At 43.4% G+C, this 27504-nt stretch overlaps 2 long non-coding RNA genes across 2 annotated transcripts; one reads left to right on the top strand and one right to left on the bottom strand.

The window, feature by feature from the left end:
* The first annotated feature begins 20308 nt into the window (after window positions 1–20308).
* On the top strand, window positions 20309–26092 carry LOC310698933. The gene is made up of 2 exons (XR_014521836.1): window positions 20309–20395; window positions 24852–26092. It is a non-coding gene; the product is annotated as an uncharacterized lncRNA (long non-coding RNA).
* Window positions 21255–23902, bottom strand: LOC310697978. The gene is made up of 2 exons (XR_014521278.1): window positions 22776–23902; window positions 21255–21893 (listed from the first exon to the last, which is right to left on the bottom strand). It is a non-coding gene; the product is annotated as an uncharacterized lncRNA (long non-coding RNA).
* Window positions 26093–27504: the final 1412 nt, after the last annotated feature.

The following is a 27504-nucleotide window of genomic DNA, read 5'->3' as shown; positions in this document are numbered from 1 at the left end:
GCTGATCAGTAGTGGAACAGACTCTCCTTCCTTGGAGGTTGGATGGCCATCTGTCATGGATGCTTTAGCTGAGATTCCTGCGTTGCAGGGGGTTGGACTACAGGACCCTTGGGGTCCCTTCCAATTCTATGATTCCATGGCAAGCAGATTCATTGTGAAACAAGAAATGAAGGTTTTGATACCAGAATATAGTTGCAGGTTCGGGGGGGGGATATTTTCATCACTGTGCACTGTAATCTTAATAGAATTCAGCTCTCCAACATGTATTTTTTATTAAAAAAAAAAAGTCTGAGATGAATGCAAGTGACACTTTTAGCATAATTTCTAGTTTGCCCCTTAGATAATCTGGAACAGCCTTTGTCAAATTGGTGCTGTTCAGATACTATGGACTGCTATGTCTATCTGCCCCAGTCAGCACATCTGAGAAGGCTGGTCCTAACTGTTTTAAACTAGCAAACACTGTTGTCACTTCTTCTCCGGTGACTTAATATTTCTTGTGTTCTATTTGCTAGAATAACCTCTCCAACCCCCCACATCTTCATTTAGTGTACAAATAGCTGTTGAACAAATAGCTTTATCTCCTTTGCTTGCAACTTGCATGCAATGAGTCAGCTCCAATTTGAATTGCCACTTCTATTTACTTTGGTCTTCGAAAGCAAAGTTTTATACATGATGACAGATCCATCTGGTGATGCATCCAATTGCAGGCAATTTCCCCTCCCTGGGGAAGTCGAGGTCTGAAGGGATGCTGCCCAAGCACTGGGATTTGGCGTAACATTGAGTTCCAAAATCACAAAGCTCTTTTTCAAATCACAGCAGCAAGCTGCAGTATATACAGTCCAGTCCACTCTTATTATGCCATTGTCTCAGTATGAATGTGCCATACAGTGGTAACTCTGGTTACGTACTTAATTCATTCCAGAGGTCCGTTCTTAACCTGAAGCACCACTTTAGCTAATGGGGCCTACCGCTGCCACTGCCTCGTGATTTATGTTCTCATCCTAAAGCAAAGTTCTTAACCAGAGGTACTATTTCTGGGTTAGCAGAGTCTGTAACCTGAAGCGTATGTAACCCGAGGTACCACTGTATTATTCAGCTAAGCATACATCTCCTCCGGGGGGGGGGGGAGAAGCCCTTTGTGTAGGTGGCTGCCTATTCAGACCTTCACTTTCTCTCCATGTTCCAGTTCTACAGTCATAACATTTAGATCAGTTATGGGGAACCTGTGACCCTCCTGATTTTGTTGTTCTCTGAGCTCTATCTTCTCCAGCCATTCTGGCCCATGGTCAGGGATGATGGGAATTACAACCCAGCAACACCTGGAGGACCACAGGCTCCCCAGCTTTATGTTTCCGATGGAGGAACTGCTTGGATGTGGTGAATTATCTGGTTTCTCACATGATCTGGAAGAAGGAAAACAGCCAATGCAAAAAAGAACCACATGGTTGTGACAATTGATTTTGTTAATTTCTCCTCCAATGTTTTTCAACCAGATGACAAGGCTGCCTTGTTTTCTCCACCTAACTCAGGCGTTCTTACTGGAGTGTTATGAAACCTGCCCATAAAGGAGTGCCTTCTATGATGCAACTACAGAATATGGGCTGGGACTGTCCTAATGAAACCAATGGGCACAAGGCCTTGACTATAAACTTGCAGGTGCTGTAGAGATGTTGCCCGAGTAGACAGTACTTGACTAGATGACCTTGTTGCTTGACTCAGCATGCTTCCAGACAACCTGCTTACTGAGAATTCACCCTGATTTATTTGTGGGGAGACTAGACAGCATTGCATCAAAGCAAGCATTACCTCACATTTTACACTGCAGTTCCCTGTTATTTGCCTAATCACCAAAAGCCTGATCTTCTGGGGAAGTGGCTTTGTTAAAAGATACCCCCCCCCCAATCAACTATAATTGCAAGATCTGAATTTACTGGCATGCTGTTGAATTCCAACCTGAAAATGTTGAGAGGTTGGAAGCCTCCTCTGTACACAACAGCTTTCCTCATTTGGCATTGCCTATGCAGGTATTTTAGCCAACACAAGCTAGGTAAGGTATGGTAAGGTAACAAAAACAAGAGGCAAATGTACCTTTGGCTTCTTTAAAAATGAGAGTATGCTTCCTCAGAAACAATGACTGCAAATGCAAAGTTCAAGTGCGTACACTCATGAAAGGGAATCCATAGTGGATCTTCTAGAACTTACATGCAAGTGTTTTGTAAGTTGAGCAAGGGAGCAGCTGGTGGAAATCAACTCTGTCATTGCTGTGGAACCAAAATACTAAAGCCTTGACATTAAGTTGTGTAAACTATGTGTTATGGTATTCTCTTCCTGTTTTTGCATCCCCTCCTGCTGATATATTGCAGAACATTTGCCCTGCTTTTTTAAGGTCTAAGTTTTTGCTTCATTCATCAGCTAAATCTCATGAGATACTGCATTTTAGGGGTGGTCAGACTTTGGTTCCTACTGGAGCTCTGTGGTCTGCCAACCAGAGCAAGAGGCATTCAGTTAGAATTAAAGAACATGGTGCCTCTGAACCAATGCCTCTGAACCAGAACTGAACTGAGTTCACAACCTTTCTACATAAAATTCTACTCCTGGTTCTACCTTTCTGAATTTCACGGCAGCCTAATGTGGGTGGAAAACATAATTTTGTAATTCAGCAATTCAAGAACTAGAAACCTTTGTTCATCTTCTGCAAATCACCCAGTAGATCCCAAACTATGTTTTGGGCACTCCTGATGTAATTCATATCTCCCTACCCACACTGTTATTTATTTATTTATTTAGTTAGTACATGCAATTTATTATTAATGGGTTTTTACTGCGGAAATGTATGCTTCTAGTACAGTAACATTTTTTTAAAAAAAAACCATTAACAAGGTTTCTGTCCCACCTTTCTGAGGCCTGTTGAAGACAACGTACATAAATTCAAAAAGCCATCACAATAAAACATCTCGGTAAAGCACAAAAATAAAAATACAAGCGTGGCAGGTAACAATCCTACATACAAAGCTTTACCTAAGTGGGCTCTCAAATTTCAGCAGCACCCTGTTTGATGCTAAAATTAGGTGTGTGTGTCCCCCCCTCACTCCATTCCACATCATTGTTATGGTGCCCTTGCAGCTAATGCCCAGTGCCACAGCACCAGCTGTGCCGCCCTAAAACCACTTCTTATGTAAGGCAGTGAAGCAAAAATCCACTAGCACAGAAAAGTATTTGATGACTGGTGGGAAATGGCAAGGGCGTGTGCTTATTTTAGATGACATCATGAGTAGATCACAAGTGTGGAGACACCAGGAACATTTTATATGGCGTTTGCTTAGCAATTTATACCCTGCTTCACCAGTTTGTTCAAATAAGTCCTTCACATTTCAGCAACCATAGTCCACACGGTGCATGCCTCTCTAGCAAAAGTGCTTGCCGGAAGAGGGTGGGATGGCTATAGAGAAATTTCACAAGTAGCCCAATGTTATGTTGTTTGTTTATTTATTTATTGCATTAATGCAGGGATGGGAGCCTTCAGGCCCATTAGGCCCCAGGCCTCCCTATCTGGCTCCCGGATCTGTCCCCAAACCACATCCCTTATTGGCTCTACTTCACACCCTAAATGTTATTTCCTGGCTGGAATGTGTCACTGAATTCTGATAAAGCCTCATGCTTGTCTAGCAAAGAAGCAAGCCTACTGTAGAAAAGCCCGAACTGTCATTGACATGTTCCTCTTGAAAGCATGCCCAGAAGGGAATGTGGCCTTTGGAATGAAGAAAGGTTTCCTACCCTTGTATTAAGGAAAAGCCTTTCTGGGTGTCATACAAAATAAAAACAAAGCAACAAACATAAGAAACGACCAGTGCAGGAAGCCCTCTGTGTCCAGGGGTGCATGTGGTAGAGGGGGGATTGTGCAGCCATTCAGAAGCACAAAAGAGCACGTCATTCCCATGTGATCGGAGGAGGTAAGAACAAAAGAGCCCTTCTGGATTAGGCCAGTGGTCCATCTAGCCTATCAGCCTCTTCTCAAATGCCTGTAGGAAACCCACATTCAATAAACCCACAAGACGTAACCGGCTGTACGTTTGAAAAAATAATATATACTATTCATTGTGTTGAATCGTAGATTTCAACAGAAGTAGCTCATAAAGTTCAACAAAAAAAGTAGAAGACCCAATGGATCAGTACATTCTCTAATCAGTTTATGCATAAGGTCCATATATGTGAAAGTGTCTATTCCACCTGTCTGTCCATAGAGTCCAACAATCCACACGAAAGGTTGTTGCAGTTTCACAGAATCCTTTCACAGAGTCTAAGGCAAGGATTTCTGGAATATTAGCCTTGTTTCGCCGTCTTGGGCTTCATCAGCAGTACAAGCTCATATATGATATCACAGGACAGTGGTTCTTATAGCATAGTAGTAGCTGCTGTTCTGTTGAAATCTACAGTTCAATACAATGAATCGTATATATTATTTTTTCAAACGTACAGCCAGTTACGTCTTGTGGTTTTATTGAATATGTTTCACATAACCAGAGGTTTGTTGTTGTTTTGCGCATGTAGTGGGCGATGCGGAGCGCTATAGCGGGAAGCTGTCAGGCTAGCGCTTCCTTATTTACGGAAGGCTTTTAAGGGATGGCCCTCTAAAAGGACATTTCTAGGGTCAGGAAGGGGAGATGCGTGTATGTGTGAGTGTGGTGCTTGTGTAATACATGTGTTAATGAGGGGGGGGGATTTCCGGCGACAGTTGGAAGACCACAAGCAAGACCCGAGCACAAGAGACCCCTCCCCTCCTGAGGTTTCCAGCAAATCGTGTCCTCCAAATCATGGAGAGCCACATGTTGTGGTGAGATCACCCAGCTGCCTTCTTATTGCTGGGGTGGGCCCGTTTGGATGACCTCTACACCTCATTGGTTGCCTCTTTGTTGCTGGGAAAAATTTTCTGTAGGCTGGGGTTTGATTGGCAACTAAGGGCCTATTTAAGGGGCTGCATGAGGTGAAGTACTTGCTCTTTCGCATCGTGCAGCGGATCTCCCTCCCTCCCTGTAATTTAAGGTTGTGGTTTTGACCTTGCTATGCCTGTCTAGGGGTTGTCTGTTTTTGGAGCAGGGGCCCGGTAGGAATTTTGCCACTTGGCTGATGCCATTTGGTTTTTTGCCTACCATGTAGCAGATAGTCACAAATTTGTAAGTTTGGTGGTTAGGCATTGGTTCATTCTTTGGTGGAGGGGTTATGGATTGGCTGTGCCTGCCCCTCATTTTTGTTGCTGCTGCTAGGGAATTTTGTTAAAGGAATCCAGGGGCTCCATTTGCTCTGTCCAATCCCCTCTCAGGGGTAGGGCCAGGCCAGAGTTCCTGGGAGCATCTGGGGTGAACTAAGAGGCGGAAATCTGCCTCTGTGCTCCCCCAGTCAGTTTTCCTTTACTGACCTCTGGAGGTTCCAGTTGTCAGTCCTGTTCCTGCTGGTGCAGCTTCAGGTAGTCCGAGCCAATGCCTAAGCAACCACTCCCATGCTGTAATCAATAAAGTTGTGGCCAAATTAATGCCAAAAAATATTAAACAAATATTCTGTGTCCGGTGTGATTTATTTTGGAGGGGGTTTGGGGGTCTTCACACGCAACTGATATTCAGAAGCATCAGTTCCTCCAACCTTGGAGGCAGAGCCGAGCCATCATGGTTAGCATAAAGCCATTAATAACTTCATCCTCCGTGAATTTCTCCAATTCTCCAATATGTGAGCGAGTTCCATAGTTTAGCTATGTGCTACATGAAATACTTTTCCTTATCTGTTTTGAAACTTTCATCTTCATTGAATGCCCACAAGTCCTAGTCTTATAAGAGAAGGAGAAAAACCTTTCTCTATCCATATTCTCCATGCCAGGCATAATTTTATAAACTTCTATCTTGTCACCTCTAACACGCTTTTTTCTGTAAACTAAGAAGTCCTAAATGCCGCAACCTTGGTGCTGAAAGCCATTTATGAATGAAGCAGAATTTTCTTCAGTAGTCAGATGGCATTTCACTGCTAATATCAACAAAGGTACAGTGGTACCTCAGGTTACATACGCTTCAGGTTACAGACTCCACTAACCCAGAAATATTACCTCAGGTTAAGAAGTTTGCTTCAGGATGAGAACAGAAATCATGGTCCGGTGGTGCGGCGGCAGCAGGAGGCCCCATTAGCTAAAGTGGTGCTTCAGGTTAAGAACAGTTTCAGGTTAAGAACGGACCTCTGGAACGAATTAATTTCTTAACCCAAGGTACCACTGTACTGTGTTCATAAGAATTAGCAGATTCGCACCAAAACATTGGCACAATTAGTCCACTTTGTGCTGTGCAAACAAAGAGTCCTTACATTTCTATGAATATTTATTTTGTTTCTAACCAAGCAGGGAATTTCTGAGAAAGTTTTATAGGCATATCCCCACCTAAACAGGAATTTCAGGATCAGCAGTGTTGGTCAAGAGCTAATTAAGGCAGGGCTAGGGTTGAAATAGGATTGTGGTTAATTTGCATGGTTATAATTACGTGCTCTTATAACCTCATTGCACACACACAAAAACCAAAGGTAAATAGATTCAGGGTTTATTTTTTCCTCTGCTTCAAAACTTAGAAATATATTTTTTTAAAGAGTTGGTTCTATTTTAGCGCATATATTTTGGTGCAGTGTTCCTTTCCTTCATTTGTTCTTTGTCCCAGCTGCTTTATTGGTCCTAAATAAAAACTGTCTATCTGCATACTTCTGGGTGCCACCAGCTACAGGAATTTACTCCACCCTTCGACACAAGTGGCACAGAGGAACAAGCAGGAAACTGTGGCAAATACTTGTGCACTGAATGAGTCTTTGCCAACCTGGCAGTCTCCAAATGCTTTGGGCAACAACTCCCATCTGCCCCCGGCCAACACTGGAGCTGTTGGGAGTCGTAATTCAAAATGTCAGGAGGTCACTAGGTTTATGAAGGTTGTACTGGACAACTAACTTCCTTGGACCTCTTGCAATGGACAGTGGTGGTGGTGTCTATTGGAACTGGTGAGGCAGAAGGTTAGGAAGGCAACAAAAGCCAGAGCCAAAGCCAATGACAGCTAATTCCAGTTTTGCCCCCATCCTCTTTTTAGACAAGTTCTGAAAGGGCAACACTAGGGCTGTGTACACATTGCAGCTTACTGCAGCTCCAGCACACTCCCACCTCTTGCATTTGAAGCCAAGCACACATAATGTTACTGGCTATGGGGAAGCCCATGCAGAACACCCACACACTTACACACCCACACCCACATCACAATTATGGCGGCAGCAGCAAGGCGTTTTGCCTCGGGTGCCAAAACATCTTGGGCTGCCCTTGGTCGCCTGTTCAACAGTCCTCTCTATATAAGCACGCAGTGATCAACAGGAGAATGGAAAAGGGGCGGCACCCTTTGTTCACTTCGTCCTCCCTCCCCATTGGCTGCCACAAGGATTGGTCCCAGAGGAAGAAAGTGAATGAAAGGAGCAGTGATGTCAGTGGTGAGGAGGAGATGGACCCTGCTTGTGGAGGGGACAATAAGGCTGGGTGGGGAACCGCAGGAGGGCAAATGTGGCCCTCCAGGTCATTCTGTCTGGTGCTCAGAACTGTCCCCAGGTTGCGCCACTCCCTGGCTCTGCGTTGCAACCTGAGCATTTTTGATTGGCTGGTAAAAGTCATTGAGCCTCCCAAAATGCTTCTTGCTTCTCTGGAGAAATCGAGTGTGTGTGTAGAAAGTAGTGCTTTGCAGTAAGGTACAAATTTACATTTGTTGTCCTGTCCATTTTGGCCTTTGGTTCCACCCACCACTAGCTTGTGGCCCTTGACAGCTTGCCAGAAAGGGAATGTGGCCCTCAGGTTCTAAAAGCTTCTCCATCCTGCAATAAGGGTATCTAGTCCAAGGTCCTTCAGCAGCAGCACCCATTAAAACGGAAACAAAAGAATCCAGCATAAAAATGGAGCATGGGTCTTTGGATCACAGGAATCAGAGTTGGAGGCAACTATTTCATGCATCCATGCACGCATGGCACAAGCACACAAACCCTAGTGGATGCCCAGGGGAAAAAGAAAGAGTGGGGGGAACACAACATTTACAAAAGTGTGTGCTTTGGTGGGGCGGGGGGGGTGTTGAGCAGCAATTGTAGAGCAATGGCAGCTCCATGTGGCAACCTCTCTAGGCTTGGCTGCCACTTCATGAATTATACTGGAAATGTAAAACAACAGTTTTGCAGCACAATATCGAGAAAAGATGGATTTCTTTTAGAAAAGCAAAGTTGTAAAAATGCCAAGGGATGTCCTGTGAGAATTGGCTGGAGCACTTTTCTCCTGCTGTTTAGCACCGCAGTTGCTAAGGGAAATTCAAATGCTTGCCATGACAACTGCATTATTCTGGGGACTGTGCAGTGTGGAGTTCGAGTACGTCAAACAGGTTGCCCAATGACGGTTGCATCTCCACTGATCGCAGTGCCCTTTCCCCATTGCTCTCGTCTCTGCAGACCACAGTTTCATGCTTCCCAGTGCTGAAACTGTGTGAGAGTTCCCAGGATTCTTTTGGGAAAGCTTAAATGTGCCTTAAATGTGCAGTGTGGGTGTGACCACTGGATCAGGATGCTGAACAAAGATGGTTCTCATCTAAAGGGGCTCTTGTGCTATTTTCATCTACAGCTCTAAAAAAAAAACCAATTGCATGTCTCCTTTTTCTGCTAGCTCAATTAACTTTTCAGGAAAGTACAACATCTCCAAGAAGGAGAGAGTGATGGCTGAGGGGGTTTGGGGATGGTTGAAAGTGTCATGCATAACCATCCCTTAATAAACAGGGATTACAAAAAATTGGGGCTCATCAATATCCTGATAGGTCACAATTGATAGCTGGTGGCTTCTTTTGGATGGCTTAGTTGCATGTTGCAAAAGCAGCCTTAGAAAATTTGGGTTGGACAGATTGAAGCAGTCCTGGAATACATGAGGGAATAAGAAGGAAGAGTATCTTCTTTTCCCTTGCTGCAGCTGGTTCATGCTCTTAGGACAGCTAGGAGATATTACAAGGAAGAGCCATCAGGATTCCAAATACAGTTGTGCTCTGTCACACAAGTGTAATGTCAACATTTTACCCAGCAATGTTGGTAATACAGGGCTTTGGCATCATCATCATAATAATTTATTTGTACCCCGCCCATCTGGCTGGGTTTCCTCAGCCACTCTGGGTGGCTTCCAACAAAGATTAAAAATACATCAAAATGTCACACATTAAAAACTTCCTTTCAGATGTCTTCTAAATGTCAGGTAGTTGTTTATCTCTTTGACATCTGATGGGAGGGCGTTCCACAGGGCGGACACCACTACCGAGAAGGCCCTCTGCCTGGTTCCCTGTAGCTTTGCTTCTCACAGTGAGGAAACCACCAGAAGGCCCTCGGCGCTGGACCTCAGTGTCAGGGCAGAATGATGGGGGTGGAGACACTCCTTCAGGTATACTGGGCCGAGGCCGTTTAGGGCTTTAAAGGTCAACACCAACACTTTGAATTGTGCTCGGAAACGTACTGGGAGCCAATGTAGGTCTTTCAAGACAGGTGTTATGTGGTCTCGGCAGCCGCTCCTAGTCACCAATCTAGTTGCTGCATTCTGGATTAGTTGTAGTTTCCGGGTCACCTAAGCAGGTTATATTGAATCAGAGAATCATAGTTGGAAGGGATCCCTCAGGATCATCTAGTCCAACCCTTTGCAATGCAGGAATATATGGCTGTCCTGTATGGGGATTGAACCCACAACCTTGGCATTATCAGCACCACTCTCTAATCAACTGAGCTGTCTGAGGTCAGTGTGCATGCTGCAAAACCACCAGTGCAGGGGAAAAGAAAATGCAGAATGCAATAACCGGTGCAGAACTGATCTCCTGGAGAATCTCAGCTTTCATTTAAAACAGATGTTTTAAATGAAAACAAGCCCCTTGTGCTTGCTGAGATACACCTGAAGAGATGTGCAGACTATTTTTGGTACTATCACAAAAGCCATGTGAGAGGTGACCAAAGATGAACCTGATCAACACACGCAGAAGAATGAAGTAGTCAGAAGCTGAGGTGGTAGAATGGATTACTTCAGACAGCTAATGTTCTGAATGGTTCCTTTTTTAATGTCCCTATGTGTGTGTGAGCAACTCCCTTCTGTTAGAAGGCCAGCAGAGCAGGCAAAGGGACGGTCAAGAACCTTTCTCTCTGACATGCTAGTTTGCAGGGGGTTCTTTAAAATGATGCGCAAGAGTTAAAAATGGCACTTCACACCTGTAGTCTGATGTGGTGAGTCTATTCTACCACCTTGTCCTGCTCCATCATGTATACACCCCATCAATTTTCCTAGGCTCTGCATAGGCTCTAACATTGATGTCCCATGACCTGCAAAAGCAACATTTATTCAAAGATACGGAAGCATATCTTAGTAGCATTATCTATCCTGATAGCAGAAATTGGCTTTTCTTGGCACAGAACCTCTTTGTTTATTACCTGGATCAATCCACTGTCTGGAGTATATATATATAATCTCATCACAACTACCTCCAGCCAGTTCAGCGACAGTGCAAGAGCCATTGACTTCAATCCTCTGTGGAGTACACAGTGGAGTCAAAACGGTACTTTTCTCTTAATGAAAGCTACAAGCAGACTGCTTTGTTCCCCAGAGCAATGCCTCTGTTTATTGCGAGAGATGCAGCTGGCAAGTCTCTTCTGACTCAGAATGAGATGTCAGGTCATTAACCTAGCCCACTGACAAGCTTATTCATCTCCAGAAACACAATTCAGCCTCTGGTGAAGAAAGTAGGAACCGCTGTGATTAACCACAGCTAATATTAAAACCAAAAGTTGATGTTGATTTGATATAGGCCTATTAGCCAGAAATGACTGACTGTGTTGGGTGGTATTCAATGTTAGCCCTATTCGGAGTAGGTCCAACAAAGTTAATGGGCATGACTAAGGTTCAATGCTCCCAGTGGGTCTACTCTGAGTAGGACTTAGTTAAATACAACCCAACAATAATGGTAATAATACCACTTACATGCCAAGATGCCATGCAAGGATCAACTGTAAAATATCCACATATAATTAAAACACAGAATAAAGCAGTTGAATCAAAAGATGAAAAACATCCATAATTAAAATATACAATGAAACAAGCCTGTCATAACAACTAAAACAGTTTTAAAAAGCAATTAAAACAATTCGGAATGGTCGTGATTGGGTTTTTTTAGGTGGATTTGAAAAATGAGAGCATGGGTCTCCTTCAGATACACAGCAGGTATTCTATATGGCAAACTTTTACATCCTGGTACCTCCCCAGTCTGCCTCCTATCCTGGGACATTCAGTGTTCCATGGCTACTGAGCATGCTCGGCCTTCACCTGGTGGTCTGGGGTTGCCCCAAGACTGAGTGCTGACACTTCCCTCTCTCTTGTGTGTGTAGCCAGTGCTGCTTTTGCTACATAAGGTAAAGGTAAAGGGACCCCTGACCATTAGGTCCAGTCATGGCCAACTCTGGGGTGGCGGCGCTCATCTCGTTTTACTGGCCGAGGGAGCCGGCGTACAGCTTCCAGGTCATGTGGCCAGCATGACTAAGCCGCTTCTGGAGAACCAAAGCAGCGCACGGAAATGCCGTTTACCTTCCCGCCAGAGCGGTACCTATTTATCTACTTGCACTTTGCCGTGCTTTCGAACTGCTAGGTTGGCAGTTCCATTACCTTCCGTTACCTACAACTAATTGTATTTCTTTTGGCCTCAGAAATGTTTTCCTAATTTTAACAAGTAATAATTACATCTCTCTCTCTCTCTCAATGTGAATCTTCCAGGTACCATTTGTAATGCTATTTATTTATTTTAACATGCGCGCGCACACACATACAAATACAGACTATTTAAATTATTTTTTTCTCAATGGTTTACACCATCTTAGTAAATAGAAATGTTTCATCGCACTATTAAAATATCATCCATATTCATGTGCATTTTGCAACTTCTTTTTTTCATAACTACATTTTTCTGACGAATGGAATGCAATCAAATGTTTACTGTGTGTAAAAAATATGGCCAAAGTCTGCCCAAAGGAAAGTGCTATTCAGTCCAACTAAATATGATGATAGAAAGAGAGTGAAGCACATAGAATAATGCTTAAGTTTGGCTGCATTCAGACAGCACTTTATTCAGTCTTCCTAGTTCCTTATCTGTTATTTTTTGTGTTTTAGGTGATTTTTCATGTATAAGCAGTTCTGGAATCTAGTGGAATCTAGCAGAAGTTTAGTGCTCATATTGGAAACCGCCCTATGAACATTGGATGAAGGGAGGTATAGAAAATAAATATAATATAAATAAATTTCCATGTTAATTGTTTCAAGAGAGAGAAAATGGTTAACTCAGAAAATTGTAGGAGTTCTGCACTGTAATTTTCCCACAGTTTTCATGATCACGCCACTGCTGCTCCCATAAGGAAATTTGCAGCACTATTCTGGCATATAGTGATTTGTCACAATTTAAAATTTAGCATGGCATGGTGGTATATGAATAAAAAAAGCCACAGTTCCATAACACAACAGTGTAAAAGAAATGCTAGAATACAAGACAGAAGTACTAGAATTATAACCAGTAAAACTAACACAGGAATACTAATACATTGGAAGCAATGGGATTTCAAAGTTTTACAATCTTGTCCTATACAGATTGACTGAAAGACCACTCTAGAAATGGCCTCAAACCAGGATTATCTGCCTTTGGGGGGGAGCTCTCCAAGGTTCTGCAGAATCTGTCCCAGGAATTCATTCACACAGAAGAGGCCCAATGCAGGCATCATTCTGCTTAACCATGGTTCTGCAGTTTAAAAACACCCAATGGGTTTGCAGAGTCCTTCCTCCTCCCTTCTTGAGGGGACATTCCTGCATCACTTTCAGTATTGCAGACAATTACTGTGAGTGTAACACTATCATCAGTGTTTTTGCTAACCTTAGTTAACTGAAAGTATGGCTTGTGGATTTGCACCTAATCAAACAGTTTGGAGGTAACCATGGTTAACAAAACCCACCCAACCCAAAAGGAATTGGCTTATAAGCCAAAGCTAGCCCTGAAGCTAAAAGGAAGTAGGGATTTCTATGAGAAAGGAAAGGAAAGGAAAGGAAAGGAAAGGAAAGGAAAGGGGAGGAGCACATGAATCACTCCTACTTAGCTAACCATGGTTAGGCAAGCAAGGTGTGTTGCACCTGCACTGGGCTGTTATGAGAAAGACAGCCCCTTTTCTGTTACTTCCCCAAGCTAACCACATGCAAATCACTTCCAGGAGCTCACGGTGCAAAGTTTAGTTTCTTAAAACCATGTGATTAGCTACCAGTTGATTAGCTACCGGGCCATAGATTATGATTATTACTGTATAGTAGGTTGAAGACTTGACTTTCTAGAATTTCAAGACTGACACAGAAAGTGAAATGAGCAGGTTTCATCCCTTACTAGAACACACCTATTTAACTTTTGGCATATGCAACTGTGAGGCATGCACAAGTCAAAGACTCCAGCAATTCACAGAGAAGAGGCATTTGTCCTCCTGATCTCTCAAAGAAAACAAATCCAAGAAGCAACAGCCACAATCCAACAAAGACTTAAGGATACTTAATTCTCCATTGGATTGTGGCCATTTTAATTTTATAAGACTTGCCATGACTTCTAAACACGTAACTTGTACTTTTCCTTTTTTTCTCATAAACTTTGAGAGTAAACACATAACTTTGTGAACAAAGTCTAATCAGATAACACAGTCCTTCTCAGAGGCATCTGATGTGTGAGAACTGGAACCCCAAATGCAAACAATGGAACACTTTTATAGCTACAAACTAAACCCATAAATTCATATATGACCTTGTGGTAAAATGATTTCAGTTTCATTTGCTTCTGGATAACTTGTGAGCAGCCATTTTGCTTCCTGAAGCAAAGGACAAGATGGTGCCCCCTGTATTTCCCAAGTACAGAAGCCACCTAGGCTGGAAGGTTATTCTTTCTTTAATGCAAACAGTAGCAGGATACCTAAGTGGGTGCAAAACAGGATCTGTGATACACACACACACCTCTTCCCTCCAACAGAGGTGAATAGCTAGGGGGTTCAGGAAGAATGCTGCTACCTCCCCAAGCATCTATAATCAGAGGCGCTATTATGCCTGATTGTCCTGATCCAAAGAAGGGCTTGTGGGAGTGTTTGGTTGCAGGGATACTAAAAAAGGATGTCAAAAGCACCAGAGCAATCAATTCTAGTGCTTTATTAAAAGAAAAAATGTAGGCTTACAGTAAAGCAGCCTGCCAGGTCTCACAGCTTTCACAGATGTGGGATGGATACCGCAGCAAGGAGATGGCTTGTTCGCACTGAAGCAAACATGTGCACATCCTTTATGCACAAAGCAACAAGTGTCAGTTTGGCCTGGACTCCCATCGCACCTGGCCAGTGAGGCCATAGGTGGCAACTGTCCAGAGCTTCTCCCCTCTCTGGGCCTAGAGCCCAGCATCCCAAGGTCCAGAACATTCCTATTCTCCTCAGATCTAGGCTGAGGGAACCATAGGTTGTTAAGGGTGTTGAGAGTTGTTAGAAGATGCTCTGTTCTCCTCAGAGAGCTACAGTTCCCAGAGTTCCCTGAGAAGAGGGATTGACCATTAAACCACTCTGGGAATTGTAGATCTGAATAACAACAACTCCAACAACTCTCAGCGCATTTAACAAAACACCGTTCTCGGGATTCTTTGGGGGAAGCCATGACTGTCTAAAGTGGTAGGATACTGCATGAAAAGTATGGTGTGGATATGGCCTCAGTGTTAGCACCCTGACACTAGCAGGCATCAGCCCTGCCTTTCTTTTAGACTATCTGGATAGGGAAGCCACCATTTTAATTTTCCACAACACTCCTGGCTTAGCATTGTTCAGGCCCAGAGGCCAAAGGCCTCTCTGCTTGGTTCTTGGGATTCCATCAGGCCATACAGCTTCTTGGAATGTGCCATTAAACTGGGACAATGCCTCTTGCTTGCTCAAAAGGTGCATGGAGGCATGTGTGAGTGTAGAAATCTCTGCCTTTTGGATGGCTGAATGAAAGAGTCGCATACAATGTTCTGCCTACCATTCCAGGCAGCACCTTCCCCCTCACCCCACTAGTTTGTAGGCCCTGGAAGGAAACACAGTCCTTGGGCCGAAAAATACCTCCCACCCCTACTCTAGAGCAGTGGTCCTCAACTGATCCAGACCCAAGACCACCCACTTAACTCAATGCTGAAACATGGGACCCATTTCCACATTTAATTCACATTTAATAGTGTTAATAAGGCACACTATTAACCCTAAAATGGATATTAACATAGCAATATCCATAGTGTTGATTCAACATTACTACTGAATTATATATATTGAATATACTGAATTATATATACAGCTTGTGCCTTTCTTTCTGCCATGGAAACTGGTAAAATAAACATCTCACCAGAATAACATGTCCTAGTCCAGGCATGCACGCAATGTTCCTTTGGTCTGGGTCAGTCTAAGTGTGGCCTTGCAAACCACCTGGGGGCCCTGACTCACTGGCTGAAGACCTATGGCCTAGGGCATGTGGGTAATTTAAATGGTTTCCAGCTGCCTGGTACTGTTTCAGAGCACTGCTGCTGTCCCTGGCAGCAGGGAAGTTTGTCAGGATCCATCAAGGTAGGAGGGGACCCAAAGGAAAGGAATGTGCCCACGATCCTGCTCCAAACCTGCATACAGCCTGTTCCAAACAACTTCAATTACTCTTGCCTTCATTTGCTTGGGGAGGCAGCTGCCCCTTCTTTATCCCAATGCTTATTCAGCACAGCTGCCAAGTCCAGACCTGGATTAACTTCCAGTGCCTTTAAGTGTTGCATAGACATGAGAAGGTTGTTGGGCGTTTTAAATGCTTAAGTGGTGTAGTGGGTGGAGAAGCCACACCCTGTGGAATTTTCCATTCTGTACCATTCTTAAAGTTGCAGGAGGCACCTCCAGATCTGGACCTCAGTTCTATTTATGCACACAATATATATTCACCAATTGCCTCATGACACTGTAGGGCAACCCTTGCATTAAAAGTAGGGCTACAGTGTTCATTCACTTAAAATGGTGAGATTCATTGATGGAAAGTTTTCAGTTGATTAAGCAGGCACTCCTTAGGCAGGAGACAAAGAGATGGAGGTGTTGAAAGACTTGCAGAAGGCCCCAGGTCTAATTTCTAGCATCCCCAGACACTGGAAGATGGTACATGCTTTGAATGTGGAAAGTCCAAGGCTCAAACCCAAGAATCTTCAGGTAGGGTGGGAGAGACTCCTGAATGAAACTGTGGTGAGCCATTGCAAGTCAATTTGTACAGTAGTGAGGTAGATGGACCATTGGTGGGACTCACTTTAAGGCAGCTTCCTATGTCCGTATGGACTGCTACTACCAGTCAGTGTAGACAACAGTGGGCTAGGTGGACAAATCGTCTTTGGTGGAACCTCTCTCCCCATCCTCCCAGCTACTTCCATTTGGCGTCCAAAACAGAGGGGCTCCCATCACTATGACCTCCTCTATCTAGTCTCCATTGGCCAGATTATTGACATACAGAATTTGGAACCAATAACTAATAATCTTACAGTGTCATTATTTAATCTTTTCCATTTTTTAAAAAAGTTAAATGCCTGTATACTCCAATTTCCTTTTAACTTCAGAATATGGGCCTAGGGTGAGTCCATACTCAGCCATACTAAGCATTATGTACATGAAGCAAATGGGTTTGAAATATTCCCAACCAACAAGTAAGGTGTTATTCTAAGTGTTTTGGGTTCTCTATAAGTAATGGGATCTCCTTATACTAGGATTTCCCAAACTTGAAACTCCAGCTGGTTTTGGACTACAACCCCCATCATCCCTAGCTAGCAGGACCAGTGGTCAGGGATGATGGGAATTGTAGCTGGATACCCAAGTTTTGGAAAGCCTTTCCAATGAGAGGCACCTCAGCAGCCTGAAATGTTATGCAGTGGAGGATAATAACATTTTATTATTTTTTAGAGACATCTAACCAAGTCATTCTCAGAGCAGATCCACTGAAATTAATTATTTAAGTTATTGCAGCCCATTGTTTCTCATCTAGTCTGAGTATGACTAACATTGGATATCATCCTTTGTTTTGTGCCCTTAAAAGATAACTTGGGATTCCTTTAACTCTAAGTCATCCAACCCCTCTGCATGATTTGGTGCCGGGGCTGGGCAGCAAAGTAAAAAACTGAAAGGTGGAACAGGCCAGTTTCTCACAAAAGAAGGAGAAGAATAGTAGATGTACATTTTTCCTGATATCTCATGTGGCCCCTTCATGGATCACTGCCTTGCCGTGGCGAAGGGGCTTGAATAACTCAGAGAAGCTATGAACCATGCCGAGCAGGGCACCCAAGATGGACAGGTCATAGTGGAGAGTTTTGACCAAACGTGATCCACCTGGAGGAGGAACCGGCAAGCCACTCCAGTATCCCTGCCAAGAAAACTCCATGGACAAAGACAACAGGCATATAAAAGTTATGACGCTGGAAAATGAGCCCCTCAGGTCGGAAGGCGTCCAACATGCTACTGAGGAAGAGCGGAGGACAAGTACAAGTAGATTCGGAGCTGATGAAGCGGCTGGGCCAAAGCCAAAAGGATGCTCAGTTGCGGAAATGCCTGGAAGCGAAAGGAAAGTCCAATGCTGTAAAGAAAAATATTGCATAGGATGAGTTTGACCAAACTGCGGGAGGCAGTGGAAGACAGGAGTGCCTGGCGTGCTCTGGTCCATGGGGTCACGAAGAGTCGGACACGACAAAACGACTAAACAACAACAACAACAACAACACATTTTTGGAACATACTCTTTGTAAAATGAAAGCTGGCAATTTGGGGTTGTGGTTTGCTTGTGGGGGGCGGCTTTCCCCACCACCACCACCAGTGGACTAGCTAGGGACCATCTTGTGTCTTTTAAGAAATTCTCGCAGTGTATGCAACAAGAGGGAATACGCTGAAGTGTGGCATTCCAAGGCTACCCCTTAAAATAAATCTCACAGGAAGAAAAAGTAAACAAAATGATAACGGCACCTGATTTTTGCAGCTTTAACAGTTTGAGAAGTGTGAATAAAGGTATTCGCCAAATGAGGTTAAGTTTTACAACAGTGCATATATATATATATACACACACACATATATGCATTTCAGATTGCCCCATTTCAACACACTTTACAAACAAATGAGCTCACACAACCATAAAAGAGGTAGCTGTGAGTTTTATTAAGCTCTGTTTAGAGAAGTTAGAAAGTGTGACTGGGAAAATATAGGCAATAGAAATAAAGAAAAAGATAAAAGGGCACTTTGAGTGACTCTTGCTGTTTTAGTTCTTTATTTAGATTTGGAGGTTTTTTGCTCCATGTCCACATATTGGGAAGTGAAACCCTGCTGTGGCCTCCTATTGAGTGTGCCCTGGATGGAAGAAGAAACTTGTCCAGCTATTCATAGATTAGAATGGAATTGCGAGTGCTCCAATGGGAGAACAGCCTTTACCGAAGGTGACTTTGAAGACGCTCAGACTCAGGATGAAAGGGAGAAACATGCTAAGAGGAAAGCACATTTGGCAAGCCCTCACTATGATCAACTCCAGGCCAGAAACCAATGTCCCCAGTGTGGAAGGACGTGTGGATCCAGAATTGGCCTCTACAGTCACTTACGGACTCATTGTTAAAACCATGTTCATGGAAGACAATCTTACTCAGCTATGAGTGATCGCCTAAGAAGAAGAAGAAGAAGATATACATACACTACAGGCTTGCCCTTGCTTGTTCCTTGCTGCTGCTGTGAGTGCTGGAAGAAAGACCTACTCCCTGCTGCAAGACCCATTTCCACCTGGCCTAGGGCGTGGGGCCCAGACTCACCCTGGACAGCTAAAAGAGGCTCCCGGAAGGCCACTGGGACATTGCTGGAACAACTCTTGGGCTGGGGCAACTGGCTGTTTTAAAATGTTTTAAACAATGCTATTTTAGGTTCCTCTGTTTCATTTTTGTTGGGTTGTTGTTGGTTGAATGTTTAGTTGGGGTTGGTGGTTACTTTAATTTGGGTATAACTGTTTATTATTGTTGTTGTTATTGTTATTTCTTGATTTATTGGTTTGTTTGTTGCTTGTATAGGATATTTTATTTTTTAATGTTTGATGTTTTGTTGTGTTTTATATGTTGTAAGCCGCCCAGAGTGGCTGGGGAAATCCAGCCAGATGGGTGGTATATGAATTTATAACAACAACAACAACAACAACAACAACAACAACAACAACAACAACAACAACAATTCCACTTGGCAACTCCCTTGTCACCCCCCCCCCTAACCCCTTAGAGCAGAGCCTTCCAAACTTTTCATGTTGGTGACACACTTTTTAGACATGCATCATTTCGTGACACAGTAATTCAGCTTTACTTGCAAACAGGAGGTTAAACTAACCCCTTTACAGCCCCGGGAGGAGCACGGGGAGCGTTCGTACAATACACCTACACACTGCAGCCAACACACTAATGTGTTGTGACACAGAGTTTGGAAAGTTCTGCCTTAGAACTTTTACTTCCTACTCTGTGCAACTCCTTGCCACCTTCCCATCCACATTTCTGAAGCTGCCTCTCTAGTCTGTTCAGCGGCCTCACTTGCCATTCTTGTTTCCACTTTCACCCCAGTGTCTGTGCCTCCTTTTTCTTTCTTTTGTGCAACCCTCCATTCACTACAATGCACCCCTATGGTAACCTCCTGCATCCTCCTCCTCCCACACATCGCAACTGCTAAACTCCTTTTTCATATTTTGTCCAGTTATGAAGCCACAGTCCCTTCCTATTCTCCAGACCCTCTTATGCCCTTGCTTTCATTTTTCACCCCAAACTATTTAGTCCTTTTTGTAACCCACTTTGCACCTCCTGTTTTCACCTTCACCCCCTTTACCTTGTCCCCTCCTCTTTACCTTTCTCAGCTGTCCTTTGCACACAGGGTACCCCGATTTTCCATGCCTCACCCTCTCTTCTATTCTGCAGTTTTCTTTAACACCCCATGCTGATATATGTTGCTGCATCTTTAAGATGAATAGAATCTTTAACAGCAAGCCTGTCAGCTTGTTCAGTTGATGGATGTTACACATATATGGGTGTTGCTTGTTAATAAAATATCTCTTCTGAATCACTACACTGAATCTGGAACTCCATATTGAAAACAACACATGGTGCCAGGAGTGAAATACATTCTGTGAAGGTACTGTATAATATTTGAGGCTTCAGCATCCTTTATCTCTCTCATACAAGGCAACTGAGGAATGGAAGAGGGAGACATATGAGTGCAGCAAGAAAGGAGAAACACTGAGAGGAAAAAAGTGTTTGGTTTGTATGGGCTTTATTAGGTAGGTGAGGAAATATAATTAACTATGTTTTATTCCTCCACAGACGCACATGTGTGGGTGAACAGACAAAAGGATCAGTTTTTAAAACGTGGGGCCAAGCAGAGTTTAAATTCCATCTTCTGCAGTTTAATTTCGGGAAGCTTTTAATGTTTAATAGACTATTGTATTTTAATATTCTGTTGGAAGCTGTCCAGAGTGGCTGGGGAAACCCAGCCAGATGGGCGGGGTATAAATAATAAATTATTATTATTATTATTATTATTACTACTACTACTACTACTATTATTATTATCAATTGAAGGCATAGGAATTAGCCATTAAGGCTGATCTCCCCCCCTTTTTAGCCTGTTTATCAAAGAAACAGGCTACAGACTGAAAAGTAAGTTCAAACATATAGTTTACTTACAGCCAAGTATTTGTCCTTAGCAGCAACAGCAGTACAAATAAGTGCAGGAAAAATACTTGCGTTTACAGCAAAAACCATTTCAGGCATGTGCCTGATGTTACTGGAGCAAGTGGACAGACATTCGTTTCTATGGCTGGTTGAAAAGAGAGAGATAAAAGGAAGGAGCAGGAAATACTTCTTTTCCTTCTTCCCTCTCAGAAGCAGAGGGGAAAGGACATCACACAGAGCCTTCTCTACCAATTTCATTTCTATGGTCTGAGTTTGCCTATCAGCAATACATCTCTATGGTGTTAACCCTTCCACATGTAACTAGCAAGAACATGCATTGTTAGATTGGACTGCTTATCTCCCACAGTTTTTAACAGCAGCAGAGGTTTGAGTAAAGCAGGGGTGAAGAAACACTAAGGTTTTGACAAATGGGCTACCAAAAACACGTGAGGTAAACAGTGGAAGTCTTTTAAAAATATTTTAATTAAGATAGATAAGGATATGATGAAAATACATAACTGAACATAAATATAGATTGGAAATGGCTGTGTACAGTGAATACTTATCTAATTTTAAAATTCTCATTCTTGATCTTATTTCTTCCTTTTCTTTATCTTCTTCTTCTTCTTTTCTTTTATATTTTACCTTTCATTTCTTTTCTTTATTGTGAATATTGTTTTGTAGAGGTGCAAATAATTGTAAATATGAGAAGAGCTAAAATGTTTTCTAATTTTCTATTGGTTACATGTATTTTCCTTTTTTTGTATATTTGTATTTTTTTTCTAATTTGTACTCAATAAAATTAATAAAAAATAAATAAATAAATAAAGCTTATCACGTGTCCATCTCCTCGTCCCACTTGGCGGCGTCAGGCAACTTCATGTTTTGTCACATGAAATCAAGGAACATGGAGGTCTGCAGTAACCGCCCCAGCCTCTGGAAGTGCCGTGTATGGTAGGAGAGACTCCACAGCTGCTTTGATCCCTTCGTATTGCAAGAGGCTCTCTGGCGTCTCATGCTTGAGGAGGGTTTCCACCACTGCCTGAGCCTCGAGGTAGTTCCACGAGTTTGTGTTCCACGTGATGGAAAACTTCAACACAGCCTCTGGAAGAAGGGGTTTGGGGAAGACACGTCAGGAAGGAGTGCAAGTTGCAGGCAGCGTGGCCACCTTGAACCAACACACCTCTCTTGCGAAGCGTGGCCAGGTCTGGGCACACATCTGACCTGCGCCTTTCTTCAAGGCAGAGAGGCAGATCCAACACCCCTCCCCAACTAGTAGAAACAATTAATGATGGGAGGGGTGACTGAGTTTATTCCAGACTACATGGCTTGCAGGAATGGGTTTTATAATATTTATAAAAGTACAACAACAACAATATGCATTATAATCTTTGCTCTAGTATTACAGAGCTGGTGGGGCTAATTTGAGGCTGTGTACACACCATACATTAAAAGCATTATTGCTTCTCCCCTGTAAGAATCCTGGGAACTGTAGATTACCCTTCTACTGCATAGCTACAATTTGTAGCACACTTTACAAACTGCAATTCCCAGGATTCTTTGTAGAAATGTGATTTTAATGCCTGTTTTTCCTGCAGCAGGCATGCTCAGCTACCCCTCTGGAAGCTCAATCCCACAGAAAGCTGTGACGGCCACCAACTTGGATGGTTTTATGCAGGAAAGGCTATCAATGGCCACTAGGCACGATGGCTATGCTCTGCCTCCACAGTCAGTGGCAGTAACCTTTGTGAATAGTAGTTGCTGGAAGATGCAGGAAGGGAATACAGAATGCTCTTGTTTCCACAGGCCTCTGGTTGGCCACTGTGAACAGGATGCTGGACTAGACAGGCCAATGTGGCCTCATCCAGCAGGCACTTCTTATGTCCTTATGTGGTTCAAGGGTAGAGATTGTGAGAAGGCATCTTCCAAAGCAATCCCACCCCGCAAATAGCTTGGGAGCCTTCTTGCCTCTAGCCTAGCCCTCACCCCTTTTCCTGTTCCTGCTGGAGTCTTCTTTTGCTTGCCACGCCTGCGGGCTCTTTTCCGGCTAATGCTGCCAATGACAGATCTTAAAAACTTGGGGCCGGTGAGATTCGGCAATCGCAGCACCTTGCGCCTGCTGGACCTTCTGAGTGGAGCGGGTTGTGTCTTGCTCCTCGTGAAGTAGGGTGAAATGTGGGGAGTGTTGCAAGCCGGTGCAGAGGCAGAAGGTCTGACCGAGATGGTAGAGCACGGCTTCTCTGTCAGAGGCTTCTTCCTAACCCAGTGGAACACCAGTATCATATGCCTCTTAGATGGGTTGGACATGCTGAAGAAGGTGCTGGAGGCCCAAAGACCAGGGTGACTTCAAAGCGGAGGACACAGCAGTCAGTTCCCTATCAATGGTGCCAAATCCAAGCAAATGTTAGCTCCAGTCCTGTTAAATCGATCCAGCAATTATGAACGTTAAATAAGGGATTAATTCCTCAGGCAGCATGAAAAGACTTTCTGTGGCTTTTTAATAGATGGGAGCCCCCAACTACTGCCACTGTTGACAGCCTGTTGCCCCTTCACTCTGCTTGAAGGGGTTATGTCACAATGGTTCCTTCATCAGGTGTTTGTGAGCATAAAAATGCTGTTGGGAGTTTCAGCAATGAAGGCTCAGGCATAACATACTGTTTGAAAGTCTGAACATTTCCTCTTTTTTACTTAACAAAATTGATATACCACTTTTATAATTTATATACAAATTGTTAGGAGAGTAAGTTAAAAATATACTGTAGTTTATTCACTTATAGGCTAGTTTACACTCTTTATTCCTTCTTATGCTTCTATCCCACCTTTCCTCCACAGAGCATACACACTTCAGCCTCCACCTTCTCCATTTTATCCTGACAGCAATATTGTGAGCTAGGGCCATAGCTCAGTGGTAGAACAACTGCTTAGCATGCAGAAGGCATCAGGCCCAGTCCCCAGCATCTCCTGGTGGGACTGGGAGCGCTCCCTCTGCGCTTCGGAGGCTTCGCGTTGCTATCGCTGAAGCCAAGGAGCCTGCATTCGCTCCATAGGACGCACACACATTTCCCCTTAATTTTTGGAGGGGGAAAGGTGCATCCTATAGAGTGAAAAATACGGTAAGTTTGTTACTGGTATGAGCTTTCATGTGCATGCACACTTCATCCCATACCAATAACAAACTTAGTTGGTCTTTAAGGTGCTACTGGAAGGATTTTTTTTATTTTGTTTCGACTATGGCAGACCAACATGGCTACCTACCTGTAACTAGAACTAAGGGATTGCTAGTAAAGGATGACATCACAGAAACTAACACCAGAAAGCCAACACAACAGTTTTTTCCAAACTCCCTTCTCACTGTACTCAAACCTGCCACTTCCTTCCTCAACCAGTGTTACTTCCTGCTCACTCTACTCAAACGTCTGCCAATGTTTAAAATCACCACTGTTTTCCTCTCAGCTTTTTCGAATGGGAAATATAGACTACAACCCAAACCTACTATTGTTCATGATTGTGCAGTGGAAGAACTATTGGTGTTTTGGTACAATGCATTTTCCCTGATCAAAATAGGATGCCTGCTATATTTTTCCTACTTCTAAGCATGCCTTATTTTGTGTCAGGGGTGAAATCTGTTTCCACTTCCATTTTGTTGTGAATGGGTGGGGGGGCATGTTCCTCCCATTGTTGGTTCTACTGGTTTTAGAAAGGCAGGTCTATAACACAGGTCTATAAAAAAATGTTGCAGTGTGAAGCACCAAGTGTCCAAGATACCAGCCACTCCATTCCTCTTCACCCATTTTTCTATTCCAACCCCACTCTTGACAGTCACTCAGCATTCCATAGCTTCTTCATTGGACTGTCTTATGGCCATGGGTGGGAATGTTTGAAATATTTGTTTGTACTTCTGCAAACCTTGAAGCTTCTGCGAAGTAGCTGATGACTTCTCCTACTATGTGGGTGGTGCCACTTTGGCGATATAATCATTGGAATTTATCAATTGAATATCAAAAATAGAGAAAATTGTATCCTTTATCTCTCTCTCTCATTCTTTTATGAACTTGAGGGCAGCATCCATAGGAGTTATCCAGTGATCTACCTTCCAGACAGAACCAGAACCAGACCTGCTTTGGTTCAGCAAACTTTCTACATCATCTGCCTCAGGCCAGATCTTGGGATAGATACTGTGTCTGCGTAAGAAGGGGGAACCCCTTCTTTTCTGGATGGAAATCGGTTTAAAATGGAATGCTGTTGAATGGAAAATTCAGTCCAGTACTGTGGTGAAGAGTGAAACAAGCGAATATACTATTGTATTTCACAGGCTCTCTATTTTATATAACCTGGTAATACACAAATAGACTTTTCATTAACTGATAATAGGTCCAGATGTAGAACAGCATTCAGTCTGTTCTACATCTGTAACTGTGAGTAACACCCCAGAAGAGCATTGACATATGTAGGTCAGGAAGGCCACAATGACCTACATCATTATCACCTCTGCATTTTGGCAGTGAGAGGAGGTGGCAACCCAACTACAGAACACTCGAAAGCTCTTTCACAGCAGATGCAGGAGGAGAAATTGCACATGCTGTTTTTGAAAAGGATGTGCTAAGCTCCTCCAAAATGAGAGATTTGCAAGTAATCATAAAGCTGACAGAACCAAAGGGTGGGGGGCTGCTTTGGGTGCAGAAGGTTCAATCCCCAGCATCTCCAGGTAGAGCTTGGGAAAATACTTGCTGTCTGAAACCCTGGAAAGCTACTGCCAGTCAGTGCATGCAGTACTGAGCTAGATGTAGCAATGGTCTGACTCTGTGTAAAGCAGCTTCCTAAACGTTCAAATGGTGTTCATAAAAGTTAAAGATGTTTTCAGTGTGCGATATAAGCCAGTCTGGTTTATGTAGGTTGCAGTTTTGGCATTAGACATTTTGGCCCCTGAAGATCAAAGGCAAAGAGCTCCAGGGATAGGAACTTTCGATCCCTAGAGCTTACTAAACAATGGATGATATGCAGTCCAAGGGCTGATTCACACAACATTTTTGCTTTGAATCTCTGTCTCTCATGTTTTGAGCCTGACACTCTTAAGAACTTTCACCACACTGCCTGTGATTTTATTCACATTTCCCCCCCCCCCCCCCGTTGCTCAGATATTTTCATTATTTAACTGCATTATTTTATTTTGGCCATTTTCTGTTATTGTAATTTTAAATTTTGTTGTATGCTACTTTGATGTTCTTCTATTTTGGTGGAGAAAGCAGCAGATTCATTTTAACATGAACCAAACATCAAAGCAATAAATGGCAGTTTGAAGAGGAGAGGGCTCTAAAAGAGGAGAGAGCTCTAAAAGTTATTTTATTTAATTGTTTGGTTTATGTCATTTGTATAATGCACTTTCTACATGCACATTTGTACATGTGTTTTTTTGTTATGGATTACTTGACTGGAAAACTGCACTGCAACATTCGCAGAAGAGCGGATTTTGAAGGATGGCTGTGTTTCAGGTCTCAGATGTTTTTATAATGTGTGAATTAGGTAAGCACAGCACTAAATGGGAATCCACTTTCTAAGCCATTCCTAATAAAGCAGTACATAATCTAACCTAAACAAATCATAATGAATACTCAATAAACAAGTCATATGGTGGAGCCCAAGGAATATCCATACATAAAAACTTATCTTACGGTAAAGGTCAAGGGATCCGTGACCATTAGGTCCAGTTGCAGACAACTCTGGGGTTGCGGTGCTCATCTGGCTTTACTGGCTGAGGGAGGCGGCGTACACCTTCCGGGTCATGTGGCCAGCATGACTAAGCCACTTCTGGCAAACCAGAGCAGCGCATGGAAACGCTGTTTACCTTCCCGCTGGAGCAGTACCTATTTATCTACTTGCACTTTTTGGGGTGCTTTTGAACTGCTAGGTTGGCAGGAGCAGGGACTGAGCAACGGGAGCTCACCCCGTTGCAGGGATTCGAACTGCTGACCTTCTGATCAGCAAGCCCAAGAGGCTCAGTGGTTTAGACCACAGTGCCACCCATGTCCATTTCAATTCCACATGCCACTTACAACAGAAGAGCAGTGATTGGTCAGTGGTAGAATTGGACAGCCTGGAAGCCGCTCTTTTCTAATGCAGATCCACATTAAGAAAAGACCCTAAACTTATTGAACTGTATAAAACTTGAATGGTTTCACATCAGTGCACCCAAATCCCTATATGTGGATCATGACTAGATTCCAAGAAAACACAGCCCACACGCAGATCAAAGCAGTAATTCATGCACATAACTATATTGATGAAGAAAACACTGCCCCACTTCTAAAGACTGACAGCAGAGCACAGTTAAACTCCAGGGTGCTCTAATAGGCTGCTAGAGAGAATTAACAGGAAGCAGTCTTTAATTAAGATCTTTGGAGGAGAAAGAAAGAAAAAGCTAACGACCCACTGGGATTGTGGAGAGCATAGCAAATGTTCCCAATCACAGTCATTCAGTTTTACAGCACTGACGTTGAGGCAACTAAACATGGTGTCAGGCTTATTAGGAGGAAGCAGACGCCCCAGGCAAGCTGGTCTAAATGGCTGAGAAGTCTATCACACCTACAGAAAGTGGCCGAGTTGCTTGCTTATAAAATCACAACACCTCTATCAGTCGCAACTTTGCTAGGGATGAACATAAGGGAGAGGCCTGAACTTTGCATGCAGACAGTCCCAGAATCAAAATCTTGGGTGTCAT

Source organism: Podarcis liolepis (assembly GCF_965112155.1).
Source record: "Podarcis liolepis genome assembly, chromosome: Z".
Lineage (NCBI taxonomy): Eukaryota > Metazoa > Chordata > Lepidosauria > Squamata > Lacertidae > Podarcis > Podarcis liolepis.
The sequence above is the reverse complement of the archived record's forward strand: the minus strand, read 5'-3'. Positions and strand labels throughout refer to the sequence as shown.